The sequence below is a fragment of the Cupressus sempervirens genome, chromosome 11 (assembly GCF_028749045.1).
Source record: "Cupressus sempervirens isolate cs-2001-9-10 chromosome 11, ASM2874904v1, whole genome shotgun sequence".
Classification (NCBI taxonomy): Eukaryota; Viridiplantae; Streptophyta; class Pinopsida; order Cupressales; family Cupressaceae; genus Cupressus; species Cupressus sempervirens.
Genome location: NC_143128.1, coordinates 153,390,164 through 153,412,653, shown reverse-complemented (window position 1 = coordinate 153,412,653; position 22,490 = coordinate 153,390,164).

The following is a 22,490-nucleotide window of genomic DNA, read 5'->3' as shown; positions in this document are numbered from 1 at the left end:
GTTAACCTATGACCCCTTTCGACGCATTTCATGACAAAATATGTCCCTAAGGGCACTAGGGCCCCTATGGACCCATTTTGAATGGATTGAAAGGGGTCACTAGGGGCCCTAGGGACATATGTTGTCATGAAATGCATCAAGAGGTGTGATAGGTTAACCTATGACCTCTTTCAATGCATTTCATGACAATATTATATTTATTAATAATAATATATTATTAGATTATATAACAATAATAATCATATATATTACTAGATTATATATTTAATTATAATAATAACTATATATTAATATATATAATAATAATCACATAATTTTTTTTTTTTAAGGCAAAATTGGCTAGCCACTATAATATTTATTAATCTTATTCAACAAGGTCAACTGGGAAAGAATCGGTGAAGAAAACCCAGCATCATCCCTAATGTTTACATATATTTAGATATTATGAGCAAGCAATTACAAAGTGTTATCACCCAGCAGTATACCCCTGAAGATAATCGAATCTAAACTTCTACAAAATTGAGATACAATAGCTTTGGCATGAAGTACTTAGACATAAAGTTGCAACATACAAGAGATAGCACCAGTTGATGATGACATAACTTGAAATGGACCTTTAGAAACACTACCTTTCAAATCTACCCAAAAAAATACCATACCACAACCAGAAAAACCAAATCCATCAAAATGAATTCCCAAGCCAAATCAAAATTCTAAACTATCTCCAAGCCAATCAGAGTTAATCGCACCAATTGAATCCCAAAAACCTTGTTCAATTTGTTGTAAATTTTTTGACGGTGCATTCGGCTGTATTGATTTTGAAACATTAGAATACTTTTGCAATTCAATCATGGCCAGGCCCACTAACTTAATTCTTTTCACCAATTGCACACCCATTAATCTTGGATCAGATGGCAGAGTATGCTTCAAATAAATAAAACTACAAGTCTATAGATTTCTTCATAGCCTCAAAAACAACATAAAATTCATGTTTTTGCAGAAGTTGAAAATAGACCACCAACTAAAGCCATACCACTCCACAAATCATACTTTTGCATAGCCATAGTCAATTTATTATCCACTAAGAAATGTGGTAGGATTACCTTTCGAGCCAAGGCTTGAAGCCTATCTAGAGATTGAAAAAAATCCATGGCATTGGATATAAATATAGAAATGACCTGAGAAGGATAGAAAAACACATGTGTCGATGGACAGAGAAACTCTTCACCAATGATATGCCGGATGGCTGTTGTGATCATTTCTGAAGGCATTATAAACATTTGGTTCATCACCTCATTCGTAACATGACTGGGTAACATAGATTCCTCTAATGCCAATGGAAACTAGATACAAATTTTTTTTTGGCATGATGAGACGATATTTTTTATGACACATTTTGCAAGCCAAAGCAATATCCCACCCACAATTCATCTTGAAGCACAATCTTAGCTACAACAAAAAATTTGCCTAATTAAGCAATTACAGGATGTTTGTGAAAGTGTGCAATGAAAGATACATATAGGCAACTTCAATAAATAATCATAGTGCAACTTGTCATTTGCCATGTAGACTATCACTAATTTTGTCCTTATCATGCTTGGAAATGGTACTAAAGACAATACTCCTTAATGACTCAGATTTATTCGCATGAAGCAATCAAAAAATAGGACATCAAAATTGAATATTGTTAGGGAATAAAATATTTGGAGCATAGAAAATGTACTTTAGAAGTCATATCATTATAAATGCACTTAAGAAAAACATGCAGCATTAAATTCACTTTAAAATGACAGGGCAACTTAGCACCTGACAACCTCCTCTGTTTTGATCGACACCAGAGAATAGCTTAATCAACTCAGCACTTGACCAACCTAACAAGCTTGAGAACTCCTTTCTACTACACAACTTGGCACCTAATAGATTTAGGACCTTAAATAACTCGGCACTTAGTACTAAGCAGACTAATTCAGCACCGATTACCTTTATGCCTACTCTACACCTGAAAATGTCCTATTAACTCGGCAATTTTGAAACACTCAACACCTGAAGAACTCATTACCTACTGCCTGAATAACTTGACACCAATGAAATTTTTGTTCGGTATCTTAATAAATTGCCTCAATCGACACTTGGAAGTTACCTCAACAACAATAATAACTAGTAAGTCTGGCATTTGATTTAAGGCTTAGTTCCTTGGCACTGATTACCTTAATGCCTACACAGCACCTAGAAATCTCCTATAAACTCGACAATTTTGAAACACTCAACACCTGAAAAACTCGTTACCAGCTGCCTAAGCACTCAGCACCTAAAGAACTCGGTACTTACTACTTGAACACTCGACACCTGAAGAACTTTTCTCAGCATCTTAATAAACTAGCTCAACTCAGCACTTGGAATTTACATCAACATTCAAATTTTACTTGCCAAGCTCAGCACTTTAAACATTACTACTAGTAGAAGCTTCCATGTCATCATGAATAAGATTTTTTAAAACCTTATGTTGCTCAAACTTTGCTTGGCATCTTAATAAACTCCCCCCATAAACTTGGCAATTTTGAAATACTCGGCACTTGAAGAACTCGATACCTACTGCTTGAACACTCCGCCCTTGAAGAACTTGGTACCTACTGCCTGAACACTTGGCACCTAAAGAACTTTTCTCGACATCTTAATAAACTAGCTCACCTTGGCACTTGGAATTTACCTCAACATTCAAATTTTACCTACTAAGCTTAGCACTTTAAACATTATTACTAGTAGAAGCTTCCATGTCATCATGAATAAGATTTTTTAAGGCCTTATGTTGCTCAATAAAAGGTAGAGAGTGAAAAGTAGAAACATTAACCCCATCACAACCCAAATTTGATAAAAAATCTATAACTTTATTCCCTTCTCGGTAAATATGAAAAATGAAAACATCTGAACATTCATCAAGGAGTCTCCAAATTTGATTCAATACATATTTGAGTTTCCAAGAAATAATGCACTTTTGAGTACAAGCATCAATAATAACTAATGAGTCCCCTTCTATATGTAGCCTATTGAAATAGCATTGCTTAGCTAATAAAAGCCCAGCTAACAAGGTGTGAGCCTCAGCAATGTTATTTGTGTCAATAGGCAAAGGGGATACTATGATTGCTACAACCTCTCCAGAAGAATTTCTAATACATGCCCCTAAACCTAAAGGACCTGGACTTCCTCTACAAGCTCCATCAAAATTTAGTTTCCAATAACCCCATGCTGGGGGTCTCCAAATGTTCTTCTGAGGTAAGATATGTGTTGGTGAAGGAATTATTTTCCACCCATTAGGAATAAATAATAATTTCCATTCTTGAACAATTTGAGAATCCCAATGGGTCACAATTGGATTAAATTTAATCATTTTCAAGCCGGAATTAGTCACTTCCAAGATAGATCTTTCAATACTATTCAAAACAATTTCTAATGGAAGGAATTCCTTTCTGAAAATGTGCTTATTTCTTTCCCACCAAATAGCCCAAACTACCAAGACTGCGATACATTTCTAGAGGTTTGCAAATAATGATTTTTGGTAGAGAACTGGCTAGGCTTGAAAGAGATCCTGAAGATTATTTGGCAAGGGAGTACAATATTTAAGCTTACTCAAAATAAAGCACTAGCATTGGTAAGAAAATGAACATCTAATGAACAAGTGATCCATAGTTTCATCCTGTTCCCCACAAAGAACACATTTAAATGGTGTAGCAGGTTGTAGTCTATTCAATCTGTCACTAGTTAAAATCTTGTGTTTTAGCGCCAGCCATGAGAAATAACCTGCTTTAGGAAGAAGTACCAAATTCCAACAAAATGAAAAAGCTCTAGAAGTAGATTTATTCAAGCCATTCTACTACAAAATTTTGTACCCCTCTTTCACTGAATAATTACCATCCTAAGCTAGAGCCCAAAAAAGCCGATCTTGGACTTCAGAGAAGTAGACTTGCCTTGAAATCAGAATATTTTGAAATTGATTAATTTCTTGGGATGAAAGAGGTAGAATATTTGGATCTTTCCAAACTATTTTCTTTGAAATTTAGAAACATATTCCACATATTGATTCAACTGGGTCCCCCAATGAGTTTCAACAACCTGAATAATGTTCAAAGAAATCTCAGTCTTAGATAGGGGAATTTGACCATTCCAAGAATCATTCCAAAAATCAATACTTATTTCAATATTGACTTTCCATGAAATATAATCAACTATGATTTTGCGAGAAGCTATCATGAAGTCCCAAATAACTGAGCCTTTTGGAGGATTAAAAATCGTTAAGACTCTAGAAGGATCATTATTATGTAGATATTTTTGCTGCATAATTTTGCACCATGTGGACTGAGACTTAGAAAACATGTGCCACATCAATTTCCCACCAAATGCTTCATTTCTATAGTAAAGATCATGGATTCCTACCCCTCTAACATTAGGGGTGCATAACATATCTTGCAAAGAGATGAGTGGAATCTTTCAGGACTCATCCATATTACCCAACCATAGGAAACCTTTAATCAATTTATGAATCATAGCTAGTACTTTGGGTGGGATCTTGAGGACAGCAATAAAATAGTTAGGGATTATAGCTAAAACTAATTTGATCAACAAAAATTTTCTCGCCAATGACAACCATCTAACTTTCCAAGATGTAATTCGACTCTGAATATGCTGAGTAACTGAAGACCAATACAAGGATTTATTTGAACCCATGAAGAAAGGAATGCCCAAATAGACTGAGGGTAAGAAGTCTTCTGAAAAACCCAGGATCTATTTAATTTTATCGAAAACTATTTTGACAGTGTTGAAAAAATAGATCTTGGATTTCTGAGCATTGATAATATGACCAGACACTGCTGAATAAAGATCAAGTGTACAAAGAATATGGTGGGCTTCCTAAACATTTGACAAACCAAACAAGAGAGTATCATTTACAAAAAGAGAGTGTGTGATAGATATGTTTGTACCTAAAATGAGAGCTCCACTCCATTTATTTAACCAATGTTGATGTGAGATGGCCCTACTAAAAGCTTTAGCCATAATAATAAAAAACACTAGAGACAGAGGATCCCCTTGTCAGATCCCATGTGTGGAAGGAAAAAAACCCTCAGGCTTCCCATTAATGATCAATGAAAACCTAGCCCCCAAAATACAAACCTTAATTCAATTGCACCAACGTTTTGAAAAACCCATTTTAGCAAGTACTTGCCGCAAGAATTTCCAACAAACTCTATCATAAGCTTTCATCATATCCAGTTTGATGACAAAATTTGAAGTCTTATTTAAATTAATAGAATGAAGAACTTCATGAGCCACAAGAGCCCCTTCCATGGTTTCCCTTCCCGGGACAAATTCACCTTGCTCTGGGGAAATAATATGTGGAATAAGATGTTGAATCCTAAGATATATAGCTTTAGTAATAATCTTGTAGGATAAATTGCATAAGGAGATTGGCCTAAAATCTACAAAAGTTTGGGGATCCCTCACTTTTGGAATGATGAAAATAATGGTAGTGTTAAAATATTTCAGCATCGTTTTGGATCTTCTAGATTCTTCCACACCCGTCAATAAATCCCATCCAATTATATTCCAACAACTTTGGTAAAACAATGCAGTAAAACCATCCAACCTAGGAGCTTTGTCAAGTAGAAAAGAAAAGACAACTTTACATATTTCTTGAATGGTAAAAGGAGGCATTAGAATATCATTATCCTGTTCTATTAACACTTGAGAAATGGAATCAAGGAGTTCTACAACTTGTGATGTAGTAGGAGAAGGCAAAACATCAGGTGCAAGAAGATTCTTAAAGAATTTGATGCCTTCATTTCTGATAAGATTTTCATTAGACAGAAGGTTACCAGAGGCATCTTTGATATGAAAAATTTTACTGTTACTCCTTTTTTGCTTGGCTGAATTGTGGAAAAACTTAGTATTTCTATCCCCCTCCTAGACCATTATTCTCAGGATTTTTGTCTCCAGTACATCTCTTCTCTAGAAGATAGTTCCTCCCATTATTCTTGTAGATTCTTTTGAGAAGAGTATGTTTCTTCATTCATGCCCTTTTGGATGATCTAATTATAAACTTCTTCTAGTTGATCTTTGACTATAACCTTTTGTTGGAACACATTTTTGAAAACTTTTTGATTCCAAATTCGAATTTGAGACTCAATATATTTCAATTTCATTGCAAACTGATGCATTTTCAATCCTTCCATTGGAACTTCATTCCACCATTGATGAATATTGTGTAAAAATTATGGATTCCTAAGCCACATGCTTTCAAATTTGAAAGAAGAATGAAAGTGTTGGTCAGAACATTTGTTATTACAATTGAGAATTAACGAGATAGGAAAATGATCAGATCCTAGCAAGGAAAGGATTTCTGAAGAAATATCTTAGCAACCCAACTTCCAATCTTTAGATAAGAAAAACTTGTCAAGATGAGCAGCAATATTGGCAAATCCAGACCTCTTGTTAGTCCAGGTAAATAATCCATTATTAGGATGAACATCCATGAGATTTTTGTTATCTACAAATGCATTAAAATCTTGTAGCATTTTTTTTTTTGGGGGGGGGGGGGGGGGATAATACCACCAATTTTTTCTGAACGAGCTAATAAAGCATTAAAATCACCTCCAATAACTACTTGTTTTTGATCTTGCATTTGAAGAGAATGTGTGATAGAATCCGATAAACATACTTTATCTAAAGTTGAAGCAGGTCCATATACATTAATCAGGATAAAAGAGATATCAAACACAATTTTATGTATCAACTGCCAATTACTTTCTTGTCAAAAGAGCTAAGAATTAATTGAAAAGGGATTCCAAAGAACTACTAAACCTCCAAAGGCACCCAAAATCTTGCATATGATAGGTCTTCCATTTTTTCCATCTTGCAATGGTTTTCTATAAATTGTTTTGGGATAATTTGGTTTTTTGCAATAAAATAATATCTGCCTGCAAAGAATCAATGGCTTATTTGATTCTTTGTCTCTTGTCAGAGGTATTAAACCTCTGACATTCCATGAGATGATTTTCATTGGGGACAAGGAGAACACCTAGTTCTCCTTGTCAATTTTTTGATAATAGTGAAACTATCATCCAATGTAGTTTGAATACCTACTACAATTTCTGATTTAATTTTGGAACCTTTTTGTCTAACTCCAACCTTTGGTGTTTTAGCAAGAGGGGATATTGTAGATGGGGTTTGCACTATAGATAAAGGATGAATTTTAAGGCTATCTTGCATTTGAAAATCTTGAGGCTAAGATTCTTGAGGAGACAAAACTGTAGACTTTTGCACTAGTTGATAAATATTGGTCTCTAACCCCAAGGAATCTCCTACCACTGAGCTTACAATTCTTGCACCAGAATCCTAAGGAAAACTTTTAAGAACTGAATGATTATCAAATTGGTTAAGAACAGTCTATTTTTCAAATGCTTGACTTGGGATCAATTTATTCCAAAACTAAAATTCTTGAAGCAAGTTGTCAATCACAGGTGACTTATAATCTTCAACATGCAAACCTTCATCTTTGGAAATATAAAAAATGATAGAGGTAGTAATTTCAGATAAAATTTGATCACAAATAAAAGTCAATATGATAGGAGAGGGATAAATAGAAAGGCACCAAATGGGTTGCCTTAATATTGAAAGTGAAAAACTTCTATTTTGGAAAGTGATCAAACTTAATGACTTTGAAGATAGACACTATGGAAGGTCTACTAGGGGAGACAAATTTGAGCTCACATCTATAGAGGAATCCATTTGAAATGGAGAGGCATACTCCAACATTAAAAATTTACTATTGCAGCACACACTCTTGAATAAAGTGAAGAGCCAAAGAAATTGTTGAAGAAAAATCATGAATGAATCTGACAAAAATTAAGCTGCATGTGAATTCTCTTCATATATATAACTATCTTTTGAATAATCTTGGCCCTCTGTCATGGAGACTATGTTGTTGACCTCAGAAGTATTACAATTCTTCATTTTTATTTTTTGAGAACAAACATTAGGGTCTGAAGAATGATCTGGACAAACTTGTAAGACATCTTGTTGACCAGTTTGGCACATATAACTGAAATGACCAAGATTATCTTGTAATTTTAGAATCACAGAAAGATCCTGCACCTTAACTGATTGTATCTATTTCCCCCATTTAGATATGAGAGCTATAGATTGAGGAAATTATTTATGCATATTACTCAATAAACACACCCTGGCTTCCAAATGAGGGCATTCATAAAGAATCAAATCATGCTTCAAAAAAATTCCCAATTGGATCACAATATTCCAAAGGCAGAGAAGGAAAAGAAACCCAATATGGAAAGAATTGGATATTTATATCTTCAGGGTTAAAGTTTGGAATCCACAACATGGTAAATATCCCCACACCCTGACAAAACCAACACTTCTGCTTATTTACAACATCTCTTTCTTCTTTTGAACTAAAGATAGCAATAAAGAAATTGGATTCCGAATCATGATAAAAAATATCTATCAAGCCAGACTAGAAGTTGAAAGCCCAATTCTTGATATCTAAAAAGGATAACGAAGTAGAAGAAAAATTATTGAAGAGTAGAGATCGAATTTTGTAACATTTGATTTGAAAAAGTTACATGCAACTGTTGTTGTGAAGAGTTTAGAGGATCTTGCTCCAAATTTTGGTCCACATGATTTTGAGATGTCTCTTGACTGTTATCCTATAATTGTGGACCATGACCATGTGCATAGTGCTGAGGTTGTTGATCTACCTTAACCTGATCTTTTTTCTTCCAGATCTTTTTTGGTATGAAGGGTGCTCTATCAATTGTTGAGACTAACTTTTGTCGAGCCAGACCTTTTTGGATCTGAACAGATTGCATTTGAACAAAAGAGTCAAGAGGAGCACCTTCACATATATCAAATACTGGTTGTTTTTTAAACACCTTTCTATTGTGACTCCTCTATGCAAAGGTAGATTTGTGTCACATATTCACCTTTACAGGTAGTAATGTATCTGAATCTGAAATGTTACGCCACTGAAATGAACGAACCATTGAGGGATTATTGTGAAAGAAATTGTGCCGCCCAAAGGAATTTGGTAACTAAGATTGCTGATGATGATGGGATGATTCACCCTTTTCAAAGTAAGGGGAAGTCCCAAGTTTAGAAAGTGGAGTGCATTTAGATGTCAGCTACGATCGACGATCATGAAAATGAGGATTAAGGAAAAAAGGTTTTGTAGGTTGAACAATTGCTTTCCCTTTGAAGATTGATTTGTCAATAGTACTTGAAACCCTTTTGGAATTAATATCTCTGAAAGGGCATCTCTGAAATGGAAAAGGGTTTGATATGAAGTCGATTGGTTGTACAAATAGTGTAGCAGAGAATATTTGGCTGAAATCATAATCTCAAGACTATTGAACAAAAGGTGTAGATGACAAAATGGAAGAAAATTTATATAAAGCCGGATCAGAACCAGTTTGATGAAGATGCTCCAAACCAATCAGCTTCTTCCCGTGTCTATGTGTAGGTTTTTCCAAACCTATAGACTTTTGACGATGAACTAGACCGCCATGAAAATTGTCCTCATTCCTATTTAATTTTTTCTCCAAGCCCTTGCCCTTGTCCTCCAAACCCTTGCTCTTGCCCTCAGAACCCTTACCCGTGCACTTCATTATATAATCATATAATATTATTATATAGGTTTAATAATAATAATATTTATCATATATATTACTTTATTATATTTAGTTATAATTATTATTATTATATTTATAACTATATTATATTTAATAATAATAATCATACATATTATTATATATAATCATATATAATAATAGTTAATAATAATAATCATAATCATATGTAATAATAATATAAATGCCCACACTTCCCAAAAATAAATTTCCCTCTAAAACCCTCTAAAGTTTCCCTCTAAAACTTTCCTCTCAAATATCCCTCCAAAATTCTCATTTGAAAATTCGTAGTAATTGGATACCTGATTTCATATTAGGTATCCGATTTCAAATCAGATACCTGATTTGACTTAGGTTATCTGATTAGGCTCGGTATTTACCAAGCCTAATTGGTCAACCCAAAAAACATGTTTGAGAAGGATTTCACTAACACTCAGACCTCGTGTAGCTATCTGACAATCTTATTTTCATCAAAATTGAATGAAACGAAAAGGGTTTTTTTATAACACTCAACATTCCATCAATATGATTGCTATCAAATTCTAAGTTTGATAAGTATTTCTTAGTTCATTTTCAATGAAGATGATTGTAAAGTGTTGATTGACATACTAATTGAAAAATAGCTATAACTTTCAAATGGTATAATATTTTTTAAATCTAAAAGTTTTGTCACATTCTATGCTTCGCCTAGTATAAGGAAAAATAAATAAATTTTAATTTGGTAAAGTTTTCAATTAGTTAGGGTGGTTAGACACGAGATTTTTTTTCAAAAAAGTTTAAGTAGAAAATTCATATTTAATTATTTTTTTAGAATAAAAATACCAAAAAATATGCATCTCGTCCAGGCATGAGTCTACTTTTTATATCTATAATTATATTTAAAAATATTATCATTTGATTATGATTAAGGTGGTCAGACATACACCTACTTTTTATTTTTGCCTTGAAATTTTTGGAGTACTACATTAAAATCCAAACTTTTCACCAATCAAACATTTTTTTCTCTAGACAAGGCCTAGTAGTTTAGAAACTAAATTCATTTTTCTAAAGATTTTTTTCTTACAACTTTTTGATATAAAGTTCATAACCACTTTAAAATTGTGTGTCAAGTTGACATAACCTTGATTTACTAGTTTTCCACTACCACTTAAGGCCATAGTTTGGTTAACCATGATCCTGCACATACCCAAATGTACTTTCATTGTATTAGTTGTACTTATACATTTTCTTATGAGGTAAAATATTTATTATTTCTTTATGATTCATGAACATGTACTTAAGACTTAAACTATTTAATATAACTTCTTAAATGTGACTCAATGTGAAAGAATGCCTTCGTGAATGAAATCTGTATTTTTTACATTTGTATAAATATTGTGTTTCTATATATTGCTTCAGCATTGTTACTTTGATATTGTTTAAACTTTAGAAAAAATAGTTCAATAAACTTTATAACATATTAGGTTTATTTCTTTTGGATTCTCAAGCAGTGTCTTACATTTGGTATCAAAGCCCGAGTTTCAACACTAAGAACTCTCACATATTGTGTGTCATCAATTAACAAGTAGTTAAACTTGTAAAAAGATCAAACTACAAGACTTATAAACATAAAATATATAAATAAAATTGGAAATAATATAACTATTAACAAAAAAACATTGATTCATAACACTTGTTGTTTCAAATGTTATTTTTTGAATGCGCATTTTATCTTTGTTATCTTAGTAGCGATAGTTGGCTTCTAGGAGTAAGCCTATTTTAAGGGGAGGCGGATGTAATACCCCTCCATTGCTATCATTGTAGACTTAATTTTTAAAGTTCTATATGACTCTTCTATAGATGTGTTATTACTTATTTGATATTTGAAATGCAATATTTTGATATGTTGAGTAATTGATTAAGCCAAGTTGTAACAATTTCCTAAATGTAGTAATGATGCTTTAATCTCTCTTAGTTAGTTAATGAAATTAATTTTATGATGGTGTCATATGGTGTGTCTTAGAAAGATGTTTAGTATGTCCTCATGATGATCAAATATTCATGTTAGAATATGATATTATTTATATATATGATTTACTATTATACTTACCCCATACTTGCATGTTTATGGTGTGTGTGTCTGTTTTATATTTATGTTTGATGTGCCTGATATGGTTGAGGGAGGGAGTCATAGTGACCTACTATTTGGGATCTACACGATGTACCACTCCTCATCATTATTTGTTTAGCTTAGATATATGTGCACATGTACATGCTTGTGCTGTATACAAATTTGTAGGTACTAGGCATTGACTTCGTTGAATTGCAAGGGTAAGTGTGCCCTATCACAATAACTCAATGGTAAGAATGGAGAGATAATGTTCAGGTCTAATCTTAGCCATAGCCTAATTACTTGTCCTAAGATGAGGACATGTATTTGACTTTCCATCCTTTTTAAACCCATGAGTTTATCTTTTTCTATGTTATTTAATTTTGAGTTTTGGTTAGTTTTGGTAATGTTGCTTTTATGTGAATTTCACTATGTGATTTATTTGGTAAATGATTTAATTATAATATTTGGGTTAATCATATAATATTGAGAATTATTAAATATTATTTGATTAAAAAAATATTAAAATATGGGAAAATTTAATTAATTTAAATGTGCTTTAATTTAAAAGACTTAAGTTACAAGTTTAATTTGGAGAATTGGTTAAAGAAAAAATAGAATATGATGATATTTAATGTCATGTCCCCTTTTCAAATAATTAAAAAATAATAATCTTTGCTAAGGCAGGCAGGCCCAAGAAAGTGAAGTTTCAGAAAAAGGGGGTTAATCTTTGGAAACCGTTGGACTAATAAATGAAAATTAGTATTAAAATATGTTTCATTAACATCTCTTGGACGTGAGTTATAGTTATGCCCTCTTTTAAGGGGTTTGGAGACATTTTGGGCTGAGGGGAGAACTTAATTTTTGCTCATTCTTTGTTATTCTTCAGAGGCTGCCAACCCTGTGGAGAAGGAGACCCAAGAATGGGAGTTTGCAGGTTTTCAGGGAGACCCAAGAACGGGAGTTTGCAGGTTTCTAGGAAGGCTAAGGATGGGAGTTTGAAGCCATTCCATGTGCATGCTCATACAGAGTTTGCCTTTGTGCTGAACAGTGTAGATTTGTGAGTTTTTGGGTGTGTTTTTTGCATGAGTTTGGTGTTTTCAGTTGAGCATTTCATATCAGTTGGTTGCTGCTGTATTTCAGACTTTAAGCTGTTAAAATAGAGCTGAATATATTTATTGGGATGTGATTAAACTTTTGAGATAGTTTATTAGTGTTGTGTGGTGTTTCCGAGCATTTTTGTGTTAATTTCGGGAGCCCGATGAGCATAGTTTTTGTCCTACATTTGAGAACTGTTGTGTAAAGGTCATACGGATCTGAAAATGTCATTTTGTAGGATTTTATGCTGCTGAAATTTCTTTAAAAATTTCCACTTTCAGATTTATTAATAATTGGTGAAGCTGTGAAGCTTTTGGCACAATTTCTGGCATACCCGATTTGGGGTTTCTTGAGAAATTTGGAGGATCTTTGTGATATTAGTTGTTTGATTTTGAAAATCTGATTAGAGGCATGAAATACCATATCAAATAAGAAAAGGGGACATTTCAATGGTATCAGAGCCATGATCTTGCCAGCCTGAGGGTTTGTAGAAGTTTGCAGGTCAGTTTTGACAACTACCCAGATCTTGCATTTCAGTTTTGAGAACTACCCAAATCTTGCATGTCATAATTTATGATTGCATGTTGCTTCTAATCAGCTGCATGTCAAAATTTATGGTTGCATGCTACTTCTAATCATTTTCATGTTAGTTCTTGGTGAATTTGGTGGTTGTAGAAGTTTGCATTTCAGTTTTGACAAGTACCCAGATCTTGCATGTCAATTTTGACAACTACCCAGATCTTGCATGTCATAATTTGGTGGTTGCATGTTGCTTCTAATCAGTTGCATGTCCAAATCTATGGTTTCATGCTACTTCTAATCATTTTCATGTTAGTTCTTGGTGAATTTGGTGGTTGTAGAAGTTTGCATGTCAGTTTTGACAACTACCCAGATCTTGCATGTCAGTTTTGACAACTACCCAGATCTTGCATGTCATAATTTGGTGGTTGCATGTTGCTTCTAATCAGTTGCATGTCCAAATCTATGGTTGCATGCTACTTCTAATCATTTGCATGTTAGTTCTTGGTGTTTGAAGAATTTATATCCTATTGGGGTTACACTCTACTTTATCCAGAATGGACAGGTATAGTACAGAGTCTCAGAGGGAACGATCTTGGACAATTGATAGCCAGAGTCAAAATAGCAGAAAGGATGGTTATTTAGACATTCGAGATAAACTTATGAAAATAAGCCATGACATGTCTAAACAGTTGGTTGAGCACCACCGTATAATGAATGACATGTTATCTGACCCAGCTAAGGTGGATAAGTTGACTGGATTTCTATTTGGAAGATTTTCTCACAGGACAGATGACACAATTCCCAAGAACTTGCATGAGGAGTTTGAGAAACTAGCTGATAGCCAGGTAGAGGTCTCAGATTCTACTCTACCACAGGAGGTGGTGGGAAAGGATATTACACAGATTAATAGTAACAGTCAACTTGATACTCAAATTGAGACAATTGTTTACAGGTTGTCAAAGGGTGATGCCACAGGTATTCAGGATGGTATAGTTACAACAAGCAGTGACTACAGTGTAGTGGGTTCAGATGATGATTATGAGGATGTTGTTGTGCAGGATGGTGAGATACCTGGTAGAGATGAGCAAACATTGAGCATTCATGACTTTGCTGAGAAAGAGTACCAGGCACAGTTAGATGCTTCATCACATGAGGTTGAGGCAGGTAGTACTTCACATGATTTATCCCACCAGCTGAAGGTGAGTGAAGATAGTATTTTGACTTCATTATCTCATCATGATAGGTATGTGGAGTTAGTTGGTATTGGTCATATTACTCAAGTGAGGATTTTTCTTGAGTTACCAGCTGATTCTAGTTTACAGATTTGGACTCAAGATTGTTATATTGGCATTTGGGATTCAGTTGACAGGAGATCTTTAACACTTTTTGGTAGCAGTGTTTGTTTGGGTGCTATCATGGATTTGATTAGCAGATTGCATGGTGTTGTCTTTTCTTGTGCTAGCAGCTTGTCCAATGTTGGTATTAGTTTTTATACACCAATGTTGGGCTTTGTTCATATATCCAGTCGACCATACTTGCTAGAATGTGTTGATGATATTTCATATTTGGCAGTGTGTATAGATGAGTCCCAGGATCATATTGGCATTGATGACATCCAGGAGGATGCAGTGGGCAATTTTGAAGACTTAGTTTCCTTGGGTATAGAGGAGTTGGACAGCAATGCTAATGTTTTTGATACTCCGTATGTTGATATGAGTTTTAGATTTGATTCACAGGATATGGATGGTAATACTCTAGAGACTAGTAACTTTGAGGATACTCCTTTAGATAGTACATTAGAGGAGGTTTGTAGGAGATAGTCAAGCCATTGCCATCATGTGTCTAATCAGTTGAGAGTTAGTGACCAAGACATTGCTATCACTTGCCAACATTTCGATGTTACTCGTCAGTTGTTAGCAGTTTATGGATGGGGTTCTCCTACTAGTGATGAGCAGGGAGGAAGTTATCTTTCCTTGAAAGAGTTCCACTCTTTATGGGAGGCTATCCAGATTCTGAGACAGGATTATATGCAGTTGGTAGCCGACAGAGATTATCTTATGAAGTGGGGCAGTACAGCATATGATGCATTGTTGGCCAAGGAAGATGAGGTGAGTGAGCTTACTGAGCAGCATGTGGTGACTTCTGAGATTCTTGAGAGTACACAGTTGGCTTTCAAGGAGTCACAGTTTCATTTGGCTAAGGTGACCATGGAGTTAGAGTGACTACAGTCTTCACCTGATTCTATACAGTCACAAGCAGTGGTGTTTGGTGATCCGAGGATGTCCATGGCCAAGATTGTCAGAGACAGTGGAGATGGGGATGCATCCATTCTTGATACTAACATTGGAATATCAGGTTCATTCCCACTAGAGTTAGGTTCAGTTGAGCTGGGTGTTGTAGCAGATTGTTGTATGCTTGACATGGTGGTGGCCTCTAGTATTGATGGCACAGAGACTAGAGATTTATCAAAGATCATGTGTGATGTTGGTGATTCGGCAGTTGGCATGGTTCCTACTAGTAACACTACTCCCTTGGTGATATCTTCGGAGGTAGAAGTTAGTTGCAACATGGTTAATGATCAATTGTAGTTAGTTTCATCTGGATTATAGTCTGAGCCACTGACTGAGATTGGTGCATTCTATTGGCATTACACTGTGAGGTATGCTCATTAATTTACCTTTGATGACCATGTTGATGAGATAATGATACAGAGATGTACTTTGGTTCCTAGTGCTTATCATCAGTTATGGGACAATTTGATGCCTCAAGATGAGAGTTTTGATGGGCATGACATGGCGATAGGTTCTACAGTTGACAGCTTGATAATACATGACTTAGAGCAAGAGTTTCAGAGTGATGCTTCAGTGGGTGTTGTTATTGATTCTACTCCTTTGGCTATGACATCTCCTGACTTAGCTGGTGATCAGTCATAGTGGGTTGTATCACTTGTTCATGGTGAGTTCTTGACTAAGGTTGGTTTTTTTTATCAACATTATATTGCAAGGTATGTACATCAGTTAGCATTTGATCCTTGTGTTGAGGAGTTGATGGCAGGAAGATTTGGTTTGGGTTCCAATTCTTGCTATTTATCTTGTGATGGCTTTTCACCATCAGGGGTGCAGGTAGTTATGGTTATGAGATAGTGGCCGGTGATTTGCAAAGTTGTGTTGACTGCAGGAGTTGTACAGTGTGTGGATTCTCCATACTTGGTACAGTTTCATTCGAGAGCATTCACCATTGTTGTAGAGTTGGATTGTGCATTCCGTATAGGCCAGTGGGATGCGTTGATGGTATTTACTATGTTGGTAGTTTGATTTGTCCACTTTGCTTGGGTTCTGATGTTCTAAGAGTTTGTGCCTCATGGGTTTTTGATTGTGGTAGTGGTGATTTCGGAGTTTGGTTGAGCTATAATTTTCAGTTTGATTATGGATTCCTCTTGGTCATATTGCAAAGGATATTGCAGGAGCCTGTGTTAATTGGTAGTAGTATAGTTCATGACTACATTTGGGATCCAGGTGGATTGATTGGTTTATTGTTCAACCATTGCTTGAGGACAAGAAATTTTTGGGAGGGGAGGACTTTTCATGTCCCCTTTTCAAATTATTAAAAAATAATAATCTTTGCTAAGGCAGGCAGGCCCAAGAAAGTGAAGTTTCGGAAAAAGGGGGTTAATCTTTAGAAACCGTTGGACTAATAAATGAAAATTATTATTAAAATATGTTTCATTAACATCTCTTGGATGTGAGTTATAGTTATGCCCTCTTTTAAGGGGTTTGGAGGCATTTTGGGCTGAGGGGAGAACTTAAGTTTTGCTCATTCTTTGTTATTCTTCAGAGGCTGCCAAACCTGTGGAGAAGGAGACCCAAGAACGGGAGTTTGCAAGTTTCCAGGGAGACCCAAGAACGGGAGTTTGTAGGTTTCTAGGAAGGCTAAGGATGGGAATTTGAAGCCATTCCATGTGCATGCTCATGCAAATTTTTCCTTTGTGCTGAACAGTGTAGATTTGTGAGTTTTTGGGTGTATTTTTTGCATGAGTTTGGTGTTTTCAGTTGAGCATTTCATATCAGTTTTGGTTGCTGCTGTATTTTAGACTTTAAGCTATTAAAATAGAGCTGAATATATGTATTGGGATGTGATTAAACTTCTGAGATAGTTTACTAGTGTTGTGTGGTGTTTCTGGGGATTTTTGTGTTAATTTCGGGAGCCCGATGAGCATAGTTTTTGTCCTACATTTGAGAACTGTTGTGTAAAGGTTATACGGATTTGGAAATGTCATTTTGTAGGCTGTTATGCTACTTAAATTTCTGTAAAAATGTCCACTTTTAGATTTATTAATAATTGGTGAAGCTGTGAAGCTTTTGGCACAATTTCTGGCATACCCGATTTGGGGTTTCTTGAGAAATTTGGAGGATCTTTGTGATATTAGTTGTTTAATTTTGAAAATCTGATTAGAGGCATGAAATACCATATCAAATCAGAAAAGGGGACATTTCATTTAATTAATTAGAAATTAATTAAATGCCTACTTTAGTTTAAAAGATTGAATTTGAAAGTCTAATTTAAGAAGTTGGATAAAACAAGACTTAAAACATTAAAAGTTTAATGATTTAATATTGTTTTATTATAATTATTTGATTAATAATAATTAAATTAGAGTTACATTTAAATAATTAGCTTTAATTATTATTAATTTATATAAGAAACTATGTTTTAAATAGTACTTGCACTAATTAATAAAGTCAAGGAAAAGAAAATAAAAGAATATTTTAATTAAAAAGTTTTTTAAGTGTGCATGAAAGGATTAAATAATTGAAGTAATTATTATTTAAAAAAGTTAGTGCCTTTTCATATATTGGATGAAAAAAGTCCTAGTTAGGGTTATGATTCTTTATTGGGGGGTTGGTAGTTCATTTGAGAGACACAAGTTTTGGAGAGAAAAATTCAAAATTGGGTCAAAAGAACTGTTGAAAGTTTCAAAGGGTTTGGATTTACATGGATTAATAGATTGCCTTAGATTTTAGCTTGTTATTTTGAGATAGGGTTTGAAATCTCATTGTAGAATTTTATTGGAGGATTTGTCTACTTTGTGTCTTCCTAATTGCTTGCATAATGCTTATTAATTTATTGTATTGATTCTTGGATAAAAAATTATATTATAGATTTTAAAAAGTAAAAACTTATTAATCAAAAAAATTTGACTAATTGTAGAAAAATTTTAGAAAATTATTATGACCGTGTTCTTTTAAAACTCTTTCTAATACAAGGAAAATTTGATTATATAAAATTGGAAGAAAATAACAAATTGAACAACTAGGGTTTCAATATTAAATTTGTTATTAAAACCATGTGATTATCATAAAATTTTCTAAACAAAAATAAATATTATTCTTATATCTAAAATAACTTAATTGCAAAATTTATTAGAAACACAAAGGATTAATTGAGAGGAAACTATTGTATTTTAATCTTCCAGCCAAAATTCATAATTCATATTGCCCTTCCCGCCTTTGAAATGTCCATAATCAAATACCCATGGAAATATTAAAAATACCAAGCTTTGAACCTTATAACATAATTTTTTCGGCCCACAAGTTCTCCTTCATCAGATCTGAGGAGATTGACGGTTGGCGTTGTCTCGCCATTGGAAGTTGCACAGTTAATACATTAGTGACATGGCACCCTGATGACACGTGTCCAGTGAGTCCAGCTTGCCAGGCAAACATGTTTTGGCAGGTCAAAAAAGTTCCACAGCACCGTGGGTGCTATGTCACTATCATGTGTTGGACGAAACATCTTCATAGCGACATAGCGCCTGGCAGAAATGTCTTACGGCGAGCAAGTTGTGTCACATCGAAAAATGTTCACAGCAAACAGTTAGTTTCATGGTCCAAGAAGTCAAAAAAGTTGGTGGGGTGCCATGGCGCCATTACAAAACTCATGAGTTTTTTGATTGTGACATAGCGCCCAAACAAAAAAATCCACCGCGGCGAATCGAAGACAGATGGGTCCCATTTTGTACCTCATCTGCCCAATTGGTGGAGTCTGATGCCATGGTGGCGAATCATTTGAAGACACGTGCAAATTAGAAGACATGTCATCATTTGGGCGCCATGGCATTATGAGAAGTTGGCCTTGATTTTCCCATAGCGACATAGCGCCTGGGTGCCACGTGTCCCCTCAGTAAGGTCAAAGCAGTACGGACCCTCCAAGTTGATGCTTTGTCAGACCAATGATTTCCTGCTAGGGTGGTGCTTCGTTAGGCCAATGGGGGACTGCCATGTATGTCAAGTCACAATACAGATAGATCGTGGGGCTAGATCTTCAATGTGACTAGTGCAGCAAAGGGTTAAAATCTCCACTATCAGATCTTTAAAGATCAGGGGCAGGCGCCATCGCACTATGGAAAAGTTGCATGCAATTTACGATAGCGAGTTGGCTCCTGGAGGACACATGTCCTCGTGGGTCAGAGTTTGGAGGCACAATAAATACAGATAGTTGGCACGTGGCCAATTCCCATTGATTGATACACTGAGGGGCAGTATCTATCTTGCTTTTTGTTAGATCAAGGAAGATCAACGGAGGCTGCCATGTCGCTATGGTGAAATTGCACGATCTATACCATGGCAACATAGCGCCCTTTTGCCACATGGATCAGCAGGGCCAAGTCTCGCTAAGGTACGTCTGTCAAGTACTACCAGGTGTCATTCGAGTGTGGTGCGGTTGCTAAGGTGGTGCCAGATATGACGGGCCCGAGGTAAGAATAGTATAGTGGTATGATGACTCTCCACGATCATCAGATTTAAGGCAGATCGACAGTTGGCGCTATCTCGCCATCAAAAGCTGCATGATGGATACCATGGCGACATAGCGCCTTGTTGACATGTGTCTCACTGGCTTGGCTAAGGTTGATGGTTAATGGTTGGCAGTCAGAGCATTCATCATAGTCAATGTGGCAGTTAGTTTCGACGTTACAGCTAGATGGTGGAAAGGTGGTGCAGTTAGGTTGAGACCACTAGGTGCTATGGCACCATCAGGATTTTTGAAGACTTTTCAATAACGACATAGCACCAGTCAATATTAAGGGTGGTCAAACATGGAAAAGGTATCTAGAATGGTAGAAGGAAGGAATTTGATTGGCCCACATGGCCCAATCAGCATGTGGAACCGTTTGACCTCACTGACCCTGCTGATTGATGAACCAAGCAATGAAGGTAATCGATTTTGTTGTGCGATCTGATCTTCATGATCAATCTCAACCTACCCAAAATGAATGCAGAGTGAGGAATAACACTCCACCATCTCAGTCGATCCATCTACCTAGTTAGAACATCAATGGCACCATTTTCAGTCCTCTCAGGACACCTGTTGCAACAAAGATCAGATTTTCTTTAAATTCCCATGATTGTCCTTTGTAGGACTTTAATGGCAGGTAGGTGTAGGGTCACTTTAGCTGGAAAAGATCTCAGTTATGCCTGAACTATAAAGGAAAATTTTGTAGTTTTTGTAAAGGGGGGACCTTCTCTCTAATTTTCCTCTGCTATTGCTCTGTAATTCTCGTATAAGTTCCCCTATGCCTCTGAACTGTCTGATTCTCCACTTATCTCCTTCAGCTAGTGGTATTAAAAGTGCAAGAATTCTTTACCTGTGCCATTGCTTTATGGAAATCTGTAATTTGCATGACTGTATCTCTGCTAGCCTGTGAATGATATATAAGTGAACTTCTTCTTTGTCTCATTCATCTTGGTTTTTTGATCTGTATGTGGTTATTTTATTAAAGCAATTCTAGATGTGTATATCCTTAGTTTCATTCTGGTTTAGTAGCACATGCATGGGCAGAGAATTGGTCTAAACACTCTATTTTGGTGCATCACCTCCTTAGATTAGACTAGGTAGATTTTCCTTCATGCTCTTCTTCTCCCTTTTCCTCTCCAAGAAGTAGATAGGTGTGCCCTGATAGTAAGAGGAAGCTGGCTTTCTCCAGAGACTCAACCTCACAATTCAAGTCCCACAGCTTGGAGGTTGTTTCCATGTTTCATTAGGTTGTCCTCGTGCATAGACCTTGGACAAGGGTGCAAACCTAAGTGACAACAGTTTTTGGCACGCCCATTGGGACTATTTTCAAACAAAATATAAAGTCTACTGGTGTCAAGGAAGAAAGAGTTTCAAGATTAATACTGAAGAGATAGTACTGGTTTTGGTGTTTAAGCCTTCAAGAGGCTGATTCTTCAAAGTACTTGGTGACTCTGAACATCAACAAATCCGGTTCTAGGCCAAAGTTGCAGAAATTCATGCCCAGAGTTGAAACAAGGGTGTCTTCTAGAGGTAAATTTCAATATCAAGAGCTTTCTCTTTCAAATCCTAGAAGAAGGAGGACTAGAACTTCATTATCACTAGTTAGGGGTGTAATAACAGTTAATATACCTGTAAGATCTATCTCTACTCCTTGTGTTGCTCAAACTCAGCCTAGATTGCCATCAACACTCATCAATAGAACACTTGTTTACATGGCACAACCAAGAGCCCATGCTTTTGCCACCTTTAATGGTGGAATTCCTCTATTGTTAGCCCAAAGACATGATATACCAGTATCTGCACTAAAAAGTATACCTGATTTTACTAGTGAAACTTCCATCTCCCCTTTAGAGCATATCCAAGAAGTGGCAAATGTCTATAACATTCATGGTATTACAGAGGATGATGTTGCTATAAGACTTCTAGCCTCATCTTTAAAAGGAAAAGCATTGCAGTAGTATAGAGGCTTAGCTCATGGTTCTATAACTGATTGGGATGGACTAGGAGCCAGATTATGCAAACATTTTGAGGATAGAAGTGACCATTTGTCACTTTTAGAGCAGTTGACTACTATAAAAAGAGCCCCCCATGAATGTATGACTGATTTTAATTATAGATTTTAGAAGACATGGGATAGAATACCTACTTTGGTAAAACCCAGCCCTAGTAATGCCTTCTTGCATTACCTTATAGCTTTTAATAGTGATATTGCTACTACAATCCAAACTATGGGAGGAGATACCTTTCCTAATGCCTATGAGATAGCCATAAAATCTGAGAACATCCTAATACAAGGA